Consider the following 19460-nt stretch of genomic DNA (forward strand, 5'->3'; position numbering starts at 1 on the left):
TATTTTGGCTGCTATTAGAAATGAAGTGTGGAGGAATGAGGGCAGCATTAGGTCAACCAGCTGGGAGGCTATGGAAGTAATATAGATGAGAGATAGATGGTGGTTCACACCAGGGAGGTGGAAGGACAGGAGTACTCAGTTTATAGATTGTTTTGAAGGTTTATCAATATTTTAATTTAGTTTCATTTGTTTAATTTGTCCTTATGAGAACTCAGCTAAGAAGGACAGTATTAACACATTCCCTCAGAACATTGCACTTACTGTTCCTTTCAAGTATATTTGTATTATCTCACATGTGGATGGTGAATTACTTGAGGGTAGGCTGCAAATTTTATGTATCACTCTGCCTTAAGTGTACAAAGTACTCAATAAATATTCTTGGATTAGGTTTCTGAAATTAAATGAAGATTTGAGAAAGCTTTCTGAAAATTTCCAATTTTGTTTAGTTATCTTGTTTATTAAGTCTTCCGTGATTTAAAAAAATTATGTGCAATATAAGAATATGTTTTAGGACAATAGATACTCATAATTATTTTAATAAAATAGTGTGATTACAAAAGTTAATCACTTAACCTTTTCATCAATTATAATATTATTATGGTAAGATAATTTAATGTTCTTTGTATTCTTGATGCAAATATGCAATCAAGAAGAGACATTACTAGTGAAAGAGAAATGTGACAAAAAGAAGAAAAGAGTAAATTAGTTTAAGTCTAAAGTGATGTGAATTTAAGTTAATGAGATATTCCTGGGAACAATTAACGCAGCATGCTTGAATATAGTTTTTTTCATAAAAATATAAATATTAGTACAATAAAGGTAATTACCTTTGGTCTTTATGTTTTTAAAGTTTGTTAACCTTTAGTACAAAATGAACAGGAATGTCCAATAACCTCTATAATTTAAACTATATGGTAAGACACCCAAATAATATAGCTCCCAATTCTGCCAACAAATTGACAATATATACCCTATTTTTACATTCTGTGGAGAGTAATAAGCATTTTAACCTTGATCTGGGAGAATACACATTGCCGTAAACTAAAAAAATATTGACTTGAATTTATAAAGTGAAAATTCATTTAATTATGTTAGCCTAATTTTTCTTTTTTGTTATTTCAATCTAAAGCCCATAATATTAGTGAAGGTAACTAATCTAAGAAATTGAAAGTGGTAAGGAATTATGCAGAAAGTACTTTGACATAATGTGTCTAATGAATAGAGAAGCAAAGAATCTTGCTAGCATCCTTGGGATAACCACACATTGGCTATATAAGCTGGTCCTATATGTACCTTTACATTAATATTTAAATTTCAATGTGACTGAAACCAGAGTTTTTCTAGTTAAAAAAATAAGCACAACATTAGTAACTATAAGTGATAGACTGGAGATATTTAGAGCATGGAACAAAACGATTAGTGAGTGGAACTTCACGTAATACAAGTAGTTCAGTTTAAAAATACTTTTGAAGCATCTGCTCCTTCAAAATCTGAGTTCATTGGATAATTTCCTAATTTTTTCTTCTAAAAAAATCACCTTTAGTAGCCTCCACAGAAGGGAGAATAACATTATACAAATCACAAAACTATTCCATCAGCATCCTGTGGGTTTTTTTGGCCTGTCAAAATTTGAAAGCAAAAAAAAACAAAACTGAGAAGTTTTGTAAATAAAGATATTTTCATCTTTGACTATTTTACTGTCTAGTGGAAAATAATTCACGTAGAACCACACAGAGATATTTCAAAATTCTTAACTCTCTCAGAAATAAAGGATATAAAGACTTTGAAATAAAATCTGAAATACCATTGATTCTAGTTTATTATGAAAAGTGTTTAATGCATATTAATATCTGGTAGCAAGCCAATTCATTAAGCTTATCTGATCCCGTACTCTTATGTGTAATAACACTTTTAGCTGGGAATAGATCCACTTAGCTGCAGGATGTCCATCTTTGTCAAGTAACCTTTCCTTACAACTTCCCATCTTCACTGAGAATGAAAATCGTCTAGAAGAGAAATCCTTAGGAATTCGGTTCTGTACTTCCCCTTTAATTGCATAGAACATCTTTCATGCCTGCAGATATTTTTACATCTAAGACAGCCTGCAGTTCTGCTTGCCAACATGAAACTTGTTTCACAAATTTTTCAGCAGCTGCTATGATAATGAGCCAGTTTTTATGTAAATTAGTGATCTTCCTAATCAATTTTTAACTACAAAATTAAAATTTAAAACACTTTTGAGTAAATTCTTTTTTTAAAAAAGGGTAAAATGCTCTTTCAAATCCATTTCTTCAGCTCACTTCCCATTATATTGTCTCTGATTTTAAGAGATATTTCTGTAAAGCAGAAAAAAAGTTTTCTGATAGAACCATAGTTTTCAAAGGTGTGATATATTGAAAGGTACGTTTTACTTTTCCTTTTAACTAATATTCTTATAAAATAATACATTTTTACCAATTAAATATTAGTGAGGTTGGCATATTTTGTGCTACCACTGTAAATGCAGATTATTTAAATCAGTCATTTCTTTAGAAAGACAATGTACCACAAAATAAAAATGCTACTTTTGATGCTGTAGCTAATTATTCCTTTTAATTGTTGATCCAACCATTTTTCAAACCACAAACTAAGCAACTATTAAATGTATCCAGTTATTTACAGAGTGCAAGTCACTTTATTATTCCATGAAATGACCTTTCTTTTGAGAGTAAAGTGTAACACTTATTACTGATGGGCTTTGTGTCCTATGATTGTATTTACGTGTATATGAACCTGCTTTTCCAATTTTATGCCCTGGAGTATAGTAGTGTCCTAAAAGATGAAGAGAAAAATGTACTGAACCTTTACCACAAAACAAGGAATAAAGTTTATTGTTATATTTATGTTTTATCTGAACAGTATACATCTTTCTGTAAAACATAACTGGTTGTACCTTTGAATCCAGTTATTTCCAAAGTAATCAAAGATAACTTTTGAATTTAAAAATTCAAAGATAAAGCAAGAATTATCTATGATTCAATACCATAGACATTTCAGGTATACATTAAGCATATAGTGAAACAGCAGTATTCTAAGTTAAAGTATATAGGAACATTTTATTCTCACAATTTAAATAATTAAATGAATCCTTAATATTCAAAGATGAGGTTTTAAAAAAGAGTATAGATTTACTATTATTTTTGGTAGGTATTATCATTATTATTACTTTTTTTTTGTTAAGAAAGATCAGCCCTGAGCTAACATCTGTTGCCAATCCTCCTCCTTTTGCTGAGGAAGACTGGCCCTGGGCTAACATCCATGCCCATCTTCCTCTAGTTTATATGAGGGACACCTGCCACAGCATGGCTTGACAAGCAGTGTGTAGGTCCGCGCCTGGGATCCAAACCCATGAACCCTGGGCTGCTGAAGTGGAGTGTGCAGACTTAACCACTACGCCGCTGGGCCAGCCCCAAGGTAGGTATTATTTTTAAAAATCTGAGCTTTGACTTTGTAGACTTGGATATGGAATAACACATAGCTTGCTGCAGAGGGGAGTATGTTAAAGTTGGAAACTAAAACAAATAATTATTTTATTATTGACACTATCATTTGTTTTTCCTTTTGTTCCCAGATTCAAGGTCCACTTCTTGCGAAATCTAGAATTTAGAGAAGTGCCTAACGTGTGTGTGGTGATGGATTGTAATTAGTATTTGGGTGGTGAACATGAGAACATGATATAATCCATGCAGAAATAGAAGTATAATGATGTACACCTGAAATTTATACAATGTTATAAACCAATGTTACTGCAATAAACAAACAAACAAAAAATAGTACTTAGGATAAACTAGATTCTCAGTATATATTTATTGATTAAATGAATGAGAATGAGAATGGTTTCTGTCTTTGTCATTTTACTGACAATGCAGTCTTTATTTTTCATTGACTTTTAATTTTATTTATGTTGTCTTGGTGTATAGAAATATATATTTTTACTTTTTCCAGCTTTATTGAGGCTAATATCCCTGATGAACAAAGATGCAAAAATCCTCAACAAAATACTAGCAAACTGAATCTAACAGTACATTATAAGGACATATACCATTATCAAGTGTGATTTATCCCTGGGAGGCAAGGATGGTTCAACATATGCAAATCAATAAAAGTGATACACTTCATCAATACAATAAAGAATAAAAATCATGATCATCTCAATAATTACAGAAGAAGCATTTGACAAAATTCAACATCCTTTCATCATAAAAACAATCAATAAATTAGGTATAGAAGGAATGTACTCCATACAATAAACGCCATATATGAAAAACCCACAGCTAATATGGTATTCAATGGTAAAAAGCTGAAAGCTTTTCCTCTAAGATCAGGAACAAGACAAGAGTACTCTCTCTCACCACTCCTACTCAACATAGTACAGGAAGTTCTAGTGAGAGCAATTACACAAGAAAAAGAAATAAAAGCATCCAAATTAGGAAAGGAAGAAGTAAAATTGTCTCTGTTTGCAGATGACATGATCTTATATATAGAAAACCTTAAAGGTTCCGCCAAAAAACTATTAGAACTAATAAATGAATTCACTAAATTTGCAGAATACAAAATCAATATACAAAAATCAGTTACATTTATGTACACTAATAATGAACTATCCAAAAAGAATTATGAAAACAATCTCATTTACAAGAGCGTCAAAAAGAATACAATATTTAGGACTAAATTTAACCAAGGAGATAAAAGATCTGCACACTGAAAACTATAAGACATTGATGAAAGAAATTGAAGATGACACAAATAAATGAAAAGATATTCCATGTTCATGGATTAGAAGAATTAATATTGTTAGCGTGTCCATATTACACAATGCATTCTTTAAAATAAATTGTTTCTACCTCCTTTTTGGCTATCCCTTTCAGAATTCTTCCTTCTTTTTTTTTTAGTTCATTTTTTTTTCCTTGTATAATTTATTTGTTAAGATATCACAGCATGCACACTGAGTATGTATTTATGTTCTTTCATCTTTGGTACAAATCTTTGTTCCACTAAATATCGAGGTCTGACACTTGATCTAGCATCACATCTGTAACTAATCTCGTGGACTCTCTGATAATCCAGTTTTGACCTCAAATATATTACATGTTAGAAAGTAGCAGAGTGTAGATGGAAAAGTCTTTAGGGATTTTTTTTGCTCTAATTCTGCTTTTAACTGGTCATGTGACTACAAGTAAATTATCTAACCTCCCTGGTCTCCAGAGTTCTCTTCTAATAAAATGCAGAATTTGTTCTATATGACCATTAAGCATCGTTAGAAATTTCAGTTCAGAGCCTCTACCATCAATGCCTAAATGTCTATCCTCAAAATGATCCCCCATTTCATAATTTTATTTCTGTTACTTATGTCTCATTATTTTACTTTCCACCTTGAATACACTCTTCCTTCACCTTTTTTTTTCTTTTTCCATTATTCCAGTGAAAATTAAGCTGAGTTTTAAAGAATGAGTAACATTTCACCAGCTGGAGAGGGAAAGGAAGTGCAACAGCTTGTGTAAAGACAGGAAAAAGTGAGGTGCGTGTACCTATTTTCTCACATTCTATCATTTTTATTTGACATAATGTATGGTGTCTTTGGCATTATGTAACTCTTTATGTTTGTTTTTATGTAACTGGAACTTCATTATTTTCCATTATGGATTCTTTCGGTCTTCCCTACAAAGTGGGGAGTATCAGCAGTGAACAGACAAGGTGAGGCAAGCATATAAATACCATCCACTTTTCCAAATGCTTTACATAATTTTTTTAATCCTTATAATGATCCTGCAAGGTAGGTGCTTTTATCTCCATTCACCAAGGAGTACAAAAAGTGTTAAGTGAGCTTCTGAAGTTACATAGATAGTACACGGCAGAGCTGGATTTCAAACCCAATCAGGACGGATCCTGAATCTCTGCTTCTAAGCACTGTGTCGTCTGCCTCTCAAGACTGTGTATGTCCAAGGATGGAAACACTTACACAGCTAAAGACAGTAGCCAGCAGTCCAAATCAGAATGTCTATCTGTGTTTGGGAAAGCCCATAGGGGCAGAGATTGTAGCTCAGAGCATAGAGCAGTGTTTATTAAATAAAATGTGTGTAGACAGAATGGTGGAGGCAAGAAGAATCATCAGATATGGGTCGATCAGAGAAATGTTTCGTGAAATAACTGGATAGACTTTGCTGATGTAATTACTATACAGAAAAAGGTGACATCATACAGTATTTGACTTTCTCCCTCTGACTTATTTCGCTTAGCATAATACCCTCAAGATCCATCCATGTTGTTGCAAATGGGACGATTTTGTCTTTTTTATGGCTGAGTAGTATTCCATTGTGTATATATACCACATTTTCACTCATAAGTAGAAGATAAAAACAACAACAAACTATCACATAGAGACAGAGATCGGATTGGTGGTTACCAGAGGGGAAACAGGGAGAGAGGAGAGTGAAAGGGGTAATTAGGCACATGTGTGTGGGGATGGATTGTAATTAGTGTTTGGGTAGTGAACATGATGTAATCTATACAGAAATTGAAATATAATGATGTACACCTGAAATTTATATAATGTTATAAACTAATGTTACCATGATAAAAAAAGAAAAAGGTGATAAAAAACATTAATGTTTTTCCTTGCTGTTTGTTAGAGACCTCTAAGGACCTTTCCTTAATCAGAATAAAATCAACATCCAAAGGGCTTATCTGGCATATGGTATGCAGCAGGAAACGCTTGCCAGAGGCAATATTTTAGATAAGTGGGTACTTAACAGTGGATCCAAGGAGATATTTTGAGGTTGGACAATAATTTAGTCGCTGTGGGCATAAGGAACCAACTAAGCTCTAGGAAATTGGATTAGACCCTTCTAGCTGGATGGTATTTAGAGTGGATTCTAGCATGCACTTAGGAAAATTGATGCAGAATCCTTGTTTAAAAGCTTCCCACCTCCCCACAACAAATTTTTAAAGAAAAAGAGGTCAATGTTCAGCAAGCCTATAAGTCCTATCCCAGGCACAATGATATTTATGTTATACAGCAAGACTTAATAGAAATGGAATGACTAATAAATTACCTTCTTCATTATTGATGACTCAGGGACTGAGTGAGTCTGTGCTACAAATGGAAGGTCTTTAAAACATGCTATTGGGCAAGATTGGAAGTGTCAAGGACTGAGAAGTTGAGGTACCTCAGGGACAGCTAGGCAGCAAAACATATAGGCTTGAAACTCAAGAGACAGAGTCTAGCTACAGAAAATATTTTAGATTACTGAAGTGCTTGGGGTGTATTAGATTATTTTTCACAACACTCAGTCCTTTCTCCCAACCTTATGAGAGACATATACTTCCCTGTCCCCTTCTGTGGGGCTTGGCTAAGTGACTCGCTTTGGCAGAGAGAATGTGGACAGTTGTACCAGTTCTAACCTGGCCTTGAGAGGCATCAAGTTGCTGTCGGCCATTTTTGCACTCCTTGCTTTTGCCACGAGAAACATGCCTTGGAAGTTAATGGTCTAAGGTGGGTGAGAGACAAGTGGAGCAGCCCTGAATGAAGCTTAGGATCAATAGAGCCAGGCCAGTCTAGATAAGGTGCTTCCCGAACACCCCACAGACATGTGATGAGGTAAGGACTGTAGTTTTAAGCTACTGAGTGTAGAATGATTTGTTGATGCTCGCTTATTATGGCAATAACTGACTTAGTGCTCTGCACGTTATTCTCGAATTAGCACTATCTTCCAACCGAATCTTCCTAGTCCCTCCCATTTAATCCTGTCATGCTATTATTTCAAGTTGTGACTTTTATCATAACTTTTATAATTAGAAGTTGGCAGAGCTGTGTAAAGAGGTGGAGAAGGATCATTAAATGATGGTCCCTAGCATTATCAAATAGAGAGAGAATCTAAATGATGAAAACAAAGCAGAGTTTAATTTAAGGATCTACTTAGCTGGTGGGAAATATGATGCTCAAGTATTACTCACAAGAGAAACATGTGCAAACAACTAAGAGATTACAATAAGACAATTAGACTCAGAGTAAGGGTGTGTGAAAATAATGGAAGAGAAAAATTGCTGGTCAGGCTGTTATTAGGCTATGGCTTCTCCTCTGACTCACTCTGAGTTCCCACGCTTTACACATTCCCCAAATCCTATAGGCAGAACATTAAAGGGACTTATAGTATTAAATATGATTGTACACTGCTTTTCCTTGAAAGATATGCAATTATCTCTCCCTCTACCTTTAAGTTCTGCAAATTACTTTGGCTTAAGTCCCAAAAGCACCAATACTTATGCATTATTAAATTTAAAAAGCCCCAAAATCAATTTCTAAATCCCTGAATACTGTTATTTTCACAGGAAATATGATCTTCTTGGCTATATTTCCTACAACAAACAAAGCCATTCTAAGAAATTATTTGACAGAACTTATAAATGTAATTGACTATGGCATACCAACCTAGGATTAAAATTGACCTATGTTTATTACAGAGTAGTTTAAACAAGGTTTTTCTATGTAAAAACCTGGAACACTTAAACTCTGCTACGTTTAGAGATTCTTATAATAAGTTACGCGGCATTACAACAGAGCCACCATGTTCCCTAGAAGGTACGTCTTCAAAAACACCTTCTGCTTCCAGCTTCCTAGCCCTAACCTGATTGTCTTTTAAATTCTCTGTTGTGGTAAAGGTGATATCAATTTCCCAATTATTCAAGCTTTGGCTAATAGTAAGCCCTTTCTCTCTTTCAAGAAACTAAATTTAATTAACCACAAAATCCTTTAGAACTGTCCTTTTTAGCATTTCTCAGAGATGTTCTTTCCTTTCCTGACATTATGCTGTCTCAGACCTTAAGCAATTCTTCAAACGCTGAGGAGACCACTGCACTTGCACGTGCTTAGCATTTAGCAAATGTTTACCATAGAGAATGAATGAATGAATAAATGATTACTCCTTCCCAAAAAAACTCCTATGATTTCCTATTTTTTATGGCATAAAACCATGAATCTTTAGCACTGTGATTAAGCAGATCTCTAGGACGTGAGCTAATCACCTTTGTAATATCATCTCTTACTGTTCAGACACTATATCATTTCCCTCTTGTTAGGAAAACTCACTCTCGAAAGAATATGCTTTTTTCATATTGTTCTTTTAATCTGAAATATCTTTCCCTAAATTTTCTCTTTGGAAAAATCCTATTTTCCTACAAGGCCCATTTCAACTCTATAGTATAATAGTTAAGAGCACAGACTTTGAAGCCAGATCCATTTGGAAAATGTTATTCAATTTCCTATGAAACTAAGCATATACCTACTATAGGGCACAGGAATTCTACTTCTAGGAATTTACCCAAGAAAAATGAAGATATATTTCAATGAAAAGAAGTGTGAAAGAATGTTTATAGCAATTGTATTTATAATAGCCCAAACTGAAAATAGCCCAGTTATCCGTCAATAGGCATATGGATAATCATTGTATATTTGTATTCATATGAAAGAATACTACTCAATAATAAAAAGGAATGAACTACTATTACAACATGGATAAAATTAAAAAATATTATTCCGAGTGAAAGAAGCCTTAATAGAAGAGCACTACTGTATGATTTCATTTATAAGAAGTTTTAGAGAAGAAAAAGTTGAGCAAACTGCAGTTGAAATGTAATATGAGGGAAAATAAACGCTTGTTGTTGTAAGAAACTGAGATTCTTGGGTGCTTAGTTGTGCAATAAGGCTGACTAATATAAGGATAGCTAGGAAACAGATTTTAAAAGTATAAAATAATACTATGCACAACTCTAAGTTTGAAATTTGGTTGAAATAAAGAATAGTCTCTCTTAGTGATTATCTCTGTAGACAGATAACCCAGTAATCAGAGGATACCACGGTGGCAACCTGGTTTGTGTGGTGACGGGAAAGCTTGGGTTAGGTCAGATGCAGTGTCATCCACACAAACCAAGGCATATTTAGAACTCTCATTCTGAGGGAGGAAGACAATATGATCAATTAGCCAATCCCTCACTGGTTAGGAACTCCAGTGGACGGCCCCAGACTCCTTTGGCAGCTGCCTTGGCTATTGTTTAGAATACACAGCATTAACCAAGACATAGTATTTCAAGGGCAATCTGGCATCTTTGGTAATACGCCATCCCACCCAGGCGCTATGGTAGCTGCTTTTCCTATGCACCCAATCTGCGGTATCTACTGAAGGGTCAGCTGCTAGGGCTCATACCTGGGATAGAGCATCAGCTTCCTGATTGCCAGGGTTATCAGTGCCTTATGAGCTGAGATGTGGACAACAGTGGGAATTACTTTAGGCTCTTGCAGGTGCACTCAAATGTCTTTCCACATATCTTGACCCCACAAGGCTTATTCATGATTATCCACCCCTCAATATGAAGGGAATTTCTTACCACAATATGTTGTTCCTTAAAGCAGTCTGGCCATACCTGATTCTATGCACATTCTTAAATTTGACATTCCATTTAAAGCCCTGGTAATATAACCAGTGTTCCCAACTGTGTTCTGTTACAAGAAGAACAGATTCTTATGGAACTTATGCAAATAACTATACTGCCATGAAAATAAGAATACTCACTAAGAGTTTCTACATTTTGGAGGGATCCAGCAGGGAGAAGAAAGGCAAATGTTTTATCTTTGTTCACAAAGCTATATGGTAGCAAATTGCTGATAGCTTAAGAGAAAAGAGAAGAAAGTTTTTTTAAATCTGAAAAAACAAAACATAAAAGAACCAATAATGTTTCAAATAAAAATTATAATCATCCTCATCATTTCATTTAGTCCCACGTAATTAATTCTTGTTGATCTTGATTTTTTGTTAGCAGTTTTATGAATTCACCAGTTTTCCTACTAGAGTTTTGTAAATTCTTATTCAGTTCAGCAGTATGATCCTAGTTATCAGAAACCTGTACTTGTCAGAATCTTTCCCATGAGTCTCTTTGAAGATGAAGCACTTTTGCAGGGACACTTTTGCAAAAGCATCAGAGTAAAACAAGAACTGTCTGTAAATGACAAAAGACTTCAAAATGGCCATGGTTAAAGATTTGATGAAAATTCATTATAATGCAATTGACAAGAGAAATTGTTATGTCTATGACATCCTTTTTAAAATAATAACTAGAATTATGACTGACAACGTTATACCAAGACATATCAAATATTTAGGAATTTCATATAATTTCTGGAATAGTCATATTAACTATATATATCTGTGGGCTGGCCTCATGGCCTAAGGGTTAAGTTCACTGCACTCTGCTTCTGTGGCCTGGGTTTGCAGGTTTGGATCCCAGGCATGAACCTATACCACTTGTCAGCGCCCATGCTATGGCGGCAATCCACATACAAAATAGAAGGAGATTGGCGCGGATGTTAGCTCAGGGTGAATCTTCCTCAGCAATAGTAATAATAATAATAATGATAATATACATCTATACAAATATAATCTAAAGAAAGTTTAGCATCATTTATTATTTGATAATGCTTCCCATGTAATTTAACATATTGAATAAGCCTACTTAGTTTAATATCTCTCTTTTATAAAGAGAAGGAATAAATCTTCTGAGATGTTCCAGGGGCCCTATGAAAAATCCCAAAGTTAGTTCAAGGTCAAAGGGACTTCATTTAGAATTTGATTTGGGGGAAATTTGTCAAAAATATCAAAAGGTTTTAAAACACTTGGTTAAATAGCATCATAGGTCACTGTGAAACAATACTTAGTTATCCATTTAACCAAAGTGAAAATTAAAGACTTTGAAGGCAAATACAGAAATTCACATAGTTGTAAAAAAATTTAGCTCTTTTAATAGAGAAGATTCAGTTTTCTTAAGTAATCAAAGACCTGATAAAGGTAACACGAAGTGCAGGAAACTATTTTGATAAATCACAGAATCTTTGTTTTCTAGGTAGATTCCTTAAAAGGTAAAGAAAAACCTTTCATCATCTTATTAATAAAAGACCAATAGTCCAAGAAAACTTTGTCCTTTCATCAGATGAAAGAAAATTAAGTTTTAGTTTTATGTAAGTGCACTATTGATGTTAAAGTTTATTTTTCTTTAAGCCATTTAGAGTTCTTTTACAAATTATTTTTGACAATGCCATCCTGAGATAGAAAAATACCATATATATGTAAACTACATTTATAGACGTACATAAACATACAGATAGACATGAATAGAGACACTATAACTTTAATTCCAAAATTTTAGTTATGAATCAAGTACAACAATATAAAGCCCACTAGTTTATCAATGACGGTTGAATCCAAATTTCATCTCTGGCAGATGTAACAAGTTAAGGTTACCTGCACCAATAGCTAAAGATTTTTAGTAATATTTGTGAAGAAGACTTTTAAGATTTTTAGTTGCCCTTGACAAGTTATCTTATGGAAGCTATGGACTAGATTTTGGGAAAGGGAGCTTCTATAACAGTCTATATTTTAAAAAGCCTTTTTATCTTTTTTTAATCAGTCTCTGTGGACAGTGTTTTAGTTATCTCCTGGGGTAATTACCTTTCAAAGAAATGATAAGATGTACATTTTTAAGGAACAGAGAAAGAATGCAGGTTTTCTCCTAGGAGTTTTGGAGTATATTTCTCTATTATCAGAAGTCTAGGGTAATTACTATTTCAAATTTTCCTTTGTATTAGGGGTTAGATGGCATGGGGTGCTTTGTCCATTTCATTGTCAAATACCACAACATCCTCCTCTTTCTTCTCCTTCCTTTCCCAGGGATTCTACCTCTTAGCTTCTCAATCAGGCTTTGTCTCAAGTGCTGGTACCTTAATCTGTGACAGCTTGTGCCCTCCTAGCTCTGTAAAACAGCACACTAAGGTCTCTAACTTCTCCTATTCTCTCACCTGGTCTTTTAGCCCTGAAGCTAGCGGAGTAGTGGACAACCACATGTCCATCTCCCAACCTTAGCTCTTCTTTCAAGTTTCTAACTTGAACTTCAGCCTCTAGTTGGGCATCAGTGGCCATTTGTTTCCCTTCTTTGCTGCAGTGCACAGTGCATAGATTCTCACACAAATTGTTTTCACGATTGTTTCTCACACAGCCACTGTTTTTGAGGTGTCCCTGGACTCCCACACAGTCCACAAGCATCTAACATATGGGCCACCACTCCCCACGTAAAGGTTGATGGTCAACGCAGGATTTTCCCCACCTCTTTCCCAAGACCCATTTCTTTGGTCTCCTGACTGGCTCACCAATTGTCAGTTTGCAACCTTGGAAGTTTCCAGGTGAAATCTGAAACTGGCCCCTGTACACAGAGGGCAAGAAGAGGAAAGAGGTAGGCCACTCCAGATTGGTAGGTGGCAGTTTTAACAAGCAAAGGAACTTACATATGAGGCTTGTCTTGGGCGCCACAAGATGAGTAGATCTCTGCATCCACCTGCGAGAATCTTGAAAGTTTATATAGAGGCCATAACTGGGTTCAGTTACATATACCATCCAGATGGTCTCAACAACACATTACTCTCTTGAGATCGTGTCCTTGAAATGGCTCCAGGTATGGGAATAGTGGGTGGAATGTACATTTCAAGGAAAAGAGAGGGAGTGAGGAACCTCTGATTGCCTGGGGCCAGCTCACAAGGCAATCAGCCATCATGGCCTCTTGATGACCTCCTCCAAGAGTCAGTTCCTATAGAACTCAATGTAACTATTCTGCCTGTAAAAGGGATTTTCATACCATGCTTTGCAGGGGTTCTTCTGTTAGCTTGTAGTTTCGGCTACTTAAAATGTTTTTTCTCTCATGCCCCTTTTCTGTTACTAGTGGCTTCTTTCACTGGGAGAAGTTTCTTCCATTCCATGTGATCATTATGGAACTATGAATCTCATTTCCAGAGCCAAGTTAGTTGATTCAGGTGTAAGAACATGACCCAACATGACCAAACAAAGTTTTCCCTGGGAAGTATAGAAGTCAGTCAAAAATAAAAACAAACAAAAAAAATGAAACACATTTTATTTTTTTAATCTAGTTGAAATAGAATTATGCAATCATATGGGCCTTAAGGGTCTGTGCTGCATATTTGAAGATTTACAATCTGTAATTAATAAACTTAATCCAACAAATAAAACATACACACTCTTTTGAGTCCAACACAGATGAGTTTTTAAAAAAAATTGAACAAGTACTGGGCCACAAAAGAATTCCAAAAGAATTGATATCATAAAGATCCAGTTATTTGACTATAATGTCAACATAAATAACTAGCAGTAAAAGTAAAATTAAAAGTATGCTTATAAATTATGCAAGTAAGAACTGAAATTATATAAAGGAGCACTTAATTAATTAAAGTGATATATAACCAAAATTTGTAGTTTGCAACTAAAGCTGTACTTATAGAGTAAATCATAATCTTGAAGTAATTTACAAATTAAATTATAATAGCAGTTGTTCAAATCCAAAAGCTAGAAAAAGGCAAGTAGAAGAAATACATAAATAACAAGAGAAAAGAAATTCACAAAAAAGCAAAAAACACATCACAAGCAATATCAAAAGTTGATCCTTTTAAAAGACTAATAGACAAATGTCTACCAAAACTGATTAGGAAAGAGAAAAAAAAGGTTGAAATAAACAACATTATAGACAAGAGCATATATCTACAAGTATAATCTAGGACTTAAAATGAAAAAAAATATTACTAACAAATTTATTGCAATACATTAAAAAATTAGATGAAATGAACAACTTAAAAGAAATGAGTTACCAAAATACTCAATAAGAAATTGTTAACTTAAACAGATCAATAGAAAAACTGAATTAATAATAAAGTATCTCTATCTACCACCCCCTTCTTACTTTCCTAGGCAATTTCTATCTTATGAAAGAGTATTTGAGAGACAGAATAGGAGTATAAACTATGGATCTCATTTTACAATTCTAGAACAACCTTGATAAACAAACTTTGTAAGGAGAACACAAACAAATCATAGATCAATTTCATTTAGGTATATAGATGAAAAACTCTAAATAAAATATGAAAAAGTTGGATCCATCAATTTATATAAAGAATAAAAGTATATTGTAGTCAAGTAGGATTTATTCCAGGAATGCAAGCATGCTTAAACAGAAAATCTATGAATACAAATTTTATAAAACAAATTAAACTTTAAAAGCCATAAGCTTGCTGTTATGGAGTGAGACAAGCATTTGCTGTATCTGGGTTTCCTCTCTGTTTCTCAAACAAGCTAGGTGAACTTCTCTTAGGGTATTTTCACCAGTTGACACTTCTGCTAGAACACACCCACCTCCCAACATTGACAAGGCTAACTCCCACAAGTCCTTCAAGTCGTTGCACCAATAAAGTTTCAATGAGACCAATCCTGACCACTCTGAAGTGAAAACTGAAGTCCACCCTCCTTCCCCTGACCCTCCCAAACCCTTAGCCTACTTTAGTTTCTCTTTTTAATTCTATAGCACCAATCACTTCCTGACATATCACATGATTTAGTTATTTATTATGTTTGTTGTGAATTGTTTGCCTTTCCTTGCCCCACTCCACTAGATTATCAATTCTGTGAGGACACAGATCTTTGTATGTTTTGCTTATTGATATATTTCAAGCACTTAGAACTGTGCCTGCTATCTAGTAAGTGCCCAATAAATATTTGAATGAAATAACTCATGATTTAAGAACTCAGTAAATTAGAAATGAAAGGGAATTTCTTTAATAAGACAAATAGTATATGCCAAAAAACCATGTCAATATGGAGAATGGTTTTTGGTTACCATACACTGTTCAGCTGTACCAGTTAAAGGATATTGAAATATTTTCATCCTGCTGGATAAATACCTGTGCCCTGAGTCCCTCAAGCGTCTCCTTTCTGCTACTTCAGTCACCCTGGCGTCCCTTCTGGAACCCTGGTCCTGTCTATGATCAATTCCCTTTGGTCACTGCCAATTACAGTTATTAGTTACAGAAAATTAAATATTTTTAATATCACCATTATTTAAATCAAATGTGAAAGAAAATGTAAGTGAATGAGATCACCCAAGGAGACTATGGAGAGAAAAAAGACGTCAAGACCAAGTCACAGTGCCCTGAGGCATCAACATTTAGAACGAAGAGAATATAAAGATGGATGTCAGAGAAAAACTGTAAGCACTTACTTTTATAAAAGTCAAAGGAAAAAAGAAGCTTTATCTATCACGGTTTCCTCAAATGATCACTGAAATTGTTGAAACAATATTATTGTGAATTTGTAAACCATACTGCCCACCTACTAGCTGTGTGATCTTGAGTGAGTTACTCAATTTCTCTGTGCCTTGGTTTCCTAGTCTGTCAAAAAGGGAGAAAAATAATAGTTTGCACCTCATAGAGTATTATAAGGGTTAAACAAGTTACTATATGTAAGTTGTTTAGACCACTGCATTACACATAGCATTATATGGGTTTTGTAATTATTATTATTATTATCTCATATAATCATCATGAATGATAAAAGAGTTGCTATATATAAAGTGCTTATAACAATGCTCAGCACGTATTTTGGACTGAAGAATTATTAGCTATAATTGCTTTGTATATATTTCTGTCACAGATGTTTTACGTTTTTGTCTGTAGTCAACTTGATCCAGCTTCTCTTTACAGTGCGTCTGACTTCTAAATTTAGAAGGTCTTCTCTTTCCAGAGATTTGATGAGATACAGACACACACTAAATATGTGTGTGTATATACATATATATACATAAATACATATGTTTATATCAGGTACAGACACAGTACCTTTCATCCTCTTGGAATTTAGTTTGGTATCAAGTGAGGATATACATCTCTTCTTCTAGCAAATAATTCTCCTTTTCTGGCTGATTTGTGATGCCTTATTTATTATATTCAATTTACCACCAATATTTTGGAAGGATATATTCCTGAGTGTTCAGAATTCCTAAACTTGTGAATGCTACTACGATGTAGTAAAACATAACTGAAACATACAAGAGCACTTCAAACCCCGAGCAATAGTTACAATCAATATAATAATGAGTAGGGTAAAATAAGGAAAGTGTATTCATTCGTATATTTATCTAAAAAATTGTGCTAGAAAATAGTATCAAATCCTCAAAATTATTAATGATGATATTCCTAAACACTTACAAAATATTCTCAAAATGTGGTCCCTGGACCAGGAGTATCACTTGGAACTTGTAAGAAATGCAATTTGGCTCCCACCTACTGCATAAGAAACTCTGGTCAGGGGCCTAGAAATTTGTATTTTAATAGGTTCTCCAGGTGATTCTGATCCATGTAGAGACTGAATCCACTGATTACTGCATAGAAGAGCCAGTAGGTGCTCTAAGTACTTAACTATCGTCTTAATTTGATAGAACCCCAGCACCAACCTAGTTTTCTTGAGTTGTTCTTGTGCTCAAGAATGAGAAAAGCAATCATTTGTCACACTTTAAAAAACAATAACACTAATAAAAACAAACAAAACTATGTATTTGTATATTGTATGCGTGTGTGCATATATATATATGTATATGTAGAGATCGAAAGGAGGAGAGAGAGAGAAGGAGAGCGAGAGGGAGAGAGAAAAAAAGAGAGACAGAGGAAATTTTGTTAGAATGCATATCAAATAGTTAACAATATTTACTACTGGGTTGTAGAATTGACAGAAAGGCAGAGAAACATGAACACAGGGGCTGTCACCGTGTGGGGGATCAGAATTGGCCACCCCAAAATGTGTCTCTTTGCCTTGATTATTTTTAAGAACAAAAGACTCTGAAAGAAACTCTGATCTTCCCCCTAACTGCCTAAAAGGATTTAAGATAAAAGGCTTGTCCCCAGAACAGGCCATCACCATAAATAACTCTGGGTATTGGAAGACTGAGGGTCCTTGCTAAGCCCATTCTTATTTAGCAAACATTTGCTTTTCCATTTCCTTGTGAATTGTCTTCCTCCCCTTTGAAGCCCCAAACCACTGGCCCCAACATCCTCCTTTGTCTTTAGCCGAAGATGCTACTTTTTTTTTTGTGAGGAGATCAGCCCTGTGCTAACATCTGCCAATCCTCCTCTTTTTTTGCTGAGGAAGACTGGCCCTGGGCTAACATCCACGCCCATCTTCCTCCACTTTATATGGGACGCCACCACAGCATGGCTTGCCAAGCTGTGCGTCGGTGGGCGCCCGAGATCCCCAGGCCACTGCAGCACAGTGCTTGCACTTAACTGCTTGTGCCACTGGGCAGGCCCGAAGATGCTATTTAAGATGAGAGCCTCCACTATTTTATTGAGTTATTCAGTTTTCCTGAGTCTCTCCCATGTATACATGTTATAAAGCTTTGTTTTATTTTCTCCTGTTATTCCGTCTCATGTCAATTTAATTCTTAGGCCAGCCAAAAGGACCTAGAGTGAGTACAGGAATTGTCTTCCTCCCCTACAACGGTATACCATGTACAAGTTTATACTTTTAAGTTTATTCAATGAGTGGGTATTTTGTATTAAAATAATAATTTAGATTTTAGATTAGATCATGGAGCCTACAGAATTTGAATAAATCAGTAAGGAGGTTACGCAGTGAATCAAAGCAAAAGCAGCTTGCGTAAGGCATGGCATACAAAACAAATATCATAAAACGTTTTTTTTGTTTGTTTTCTTGTTTTGTGAGGAAGATTAGCCCTGAGGTAACATCCATTGTCAATCTTTCTCTTTTTTGCTGAGGAAGATTGGCCCTGGGCTAACATCTGTGCCCATCTTCCTCTACCTTATATGGGACGCTGCCACAGCATGGCTTGCCAAGCAGTGTGTTGGTCCGTGCCCAGGGTCCGTGCCCGGGATCTAAACCTGTGATCTCTGGGCTGCCAAAGTGAAGCATTCGAACTTAATTGCTACACCACCAGGCCGGCCCCCAAACATTTTGTTTTTTGATCTCTAAGTAGTTGTAGAGCTGGTTTAATGCTGAGCACAGTACTTGACATATATATTTTAGGAATATAATCTATTATTATATAAAAGATATTTACAATTAAAGAGTAACTTAACAATTTAGTGACCAAGGTCAGTACATAGAGGCAGGGGGCACATTTCCTATGTCAACAAAGTGACAGCTTTTGTTGGTATTTTTAGTCAGAGCTATTTGGGCTTTATCTACAAAACGCAGAAACGTTAACAAAATTCAATCATTGTCTACTGTCTTGAATGCTTCATGATCTTAGCCAATTGGTTAAAAAATTTATTTGATAGCTTTGACATTTGTCAATTCAGTCAACCCACCCTCTACCGATAGAGACATCAGATAATCTAGTTACTTGCCCTGTTTCTACCTCTGAGCCCTTTATCAGTCATGAAAATGTAGGAGGAACAAAAAATTCACTAGATATTTTGAGGTTGTGTAGACTTTGGTTTCATAAAAATTTTTAAACTATATCAAATAACATTTGGTATGGAGGATAATACAATAAAAATCTTGATTAGACTAAAAAAAAGAATTTCCACAATA

The sequence above is a fragment of the Diceros bicornis genome, chromosome 25 (assembly GCF_020826845.1).
Source record: "Diceros bicornis minor isolate mBicDic1 chromosome 25, mDicBic1.mat.cur, whole genome shotgun sequence".
Classification (NCBI taxonomy): domain Eukaryota; kingdom Metazoa; phylum Chordata; class Mammalia; order Perissodactyla; family Rhinocerotidae; genus Diceros; species Diceros bicornis.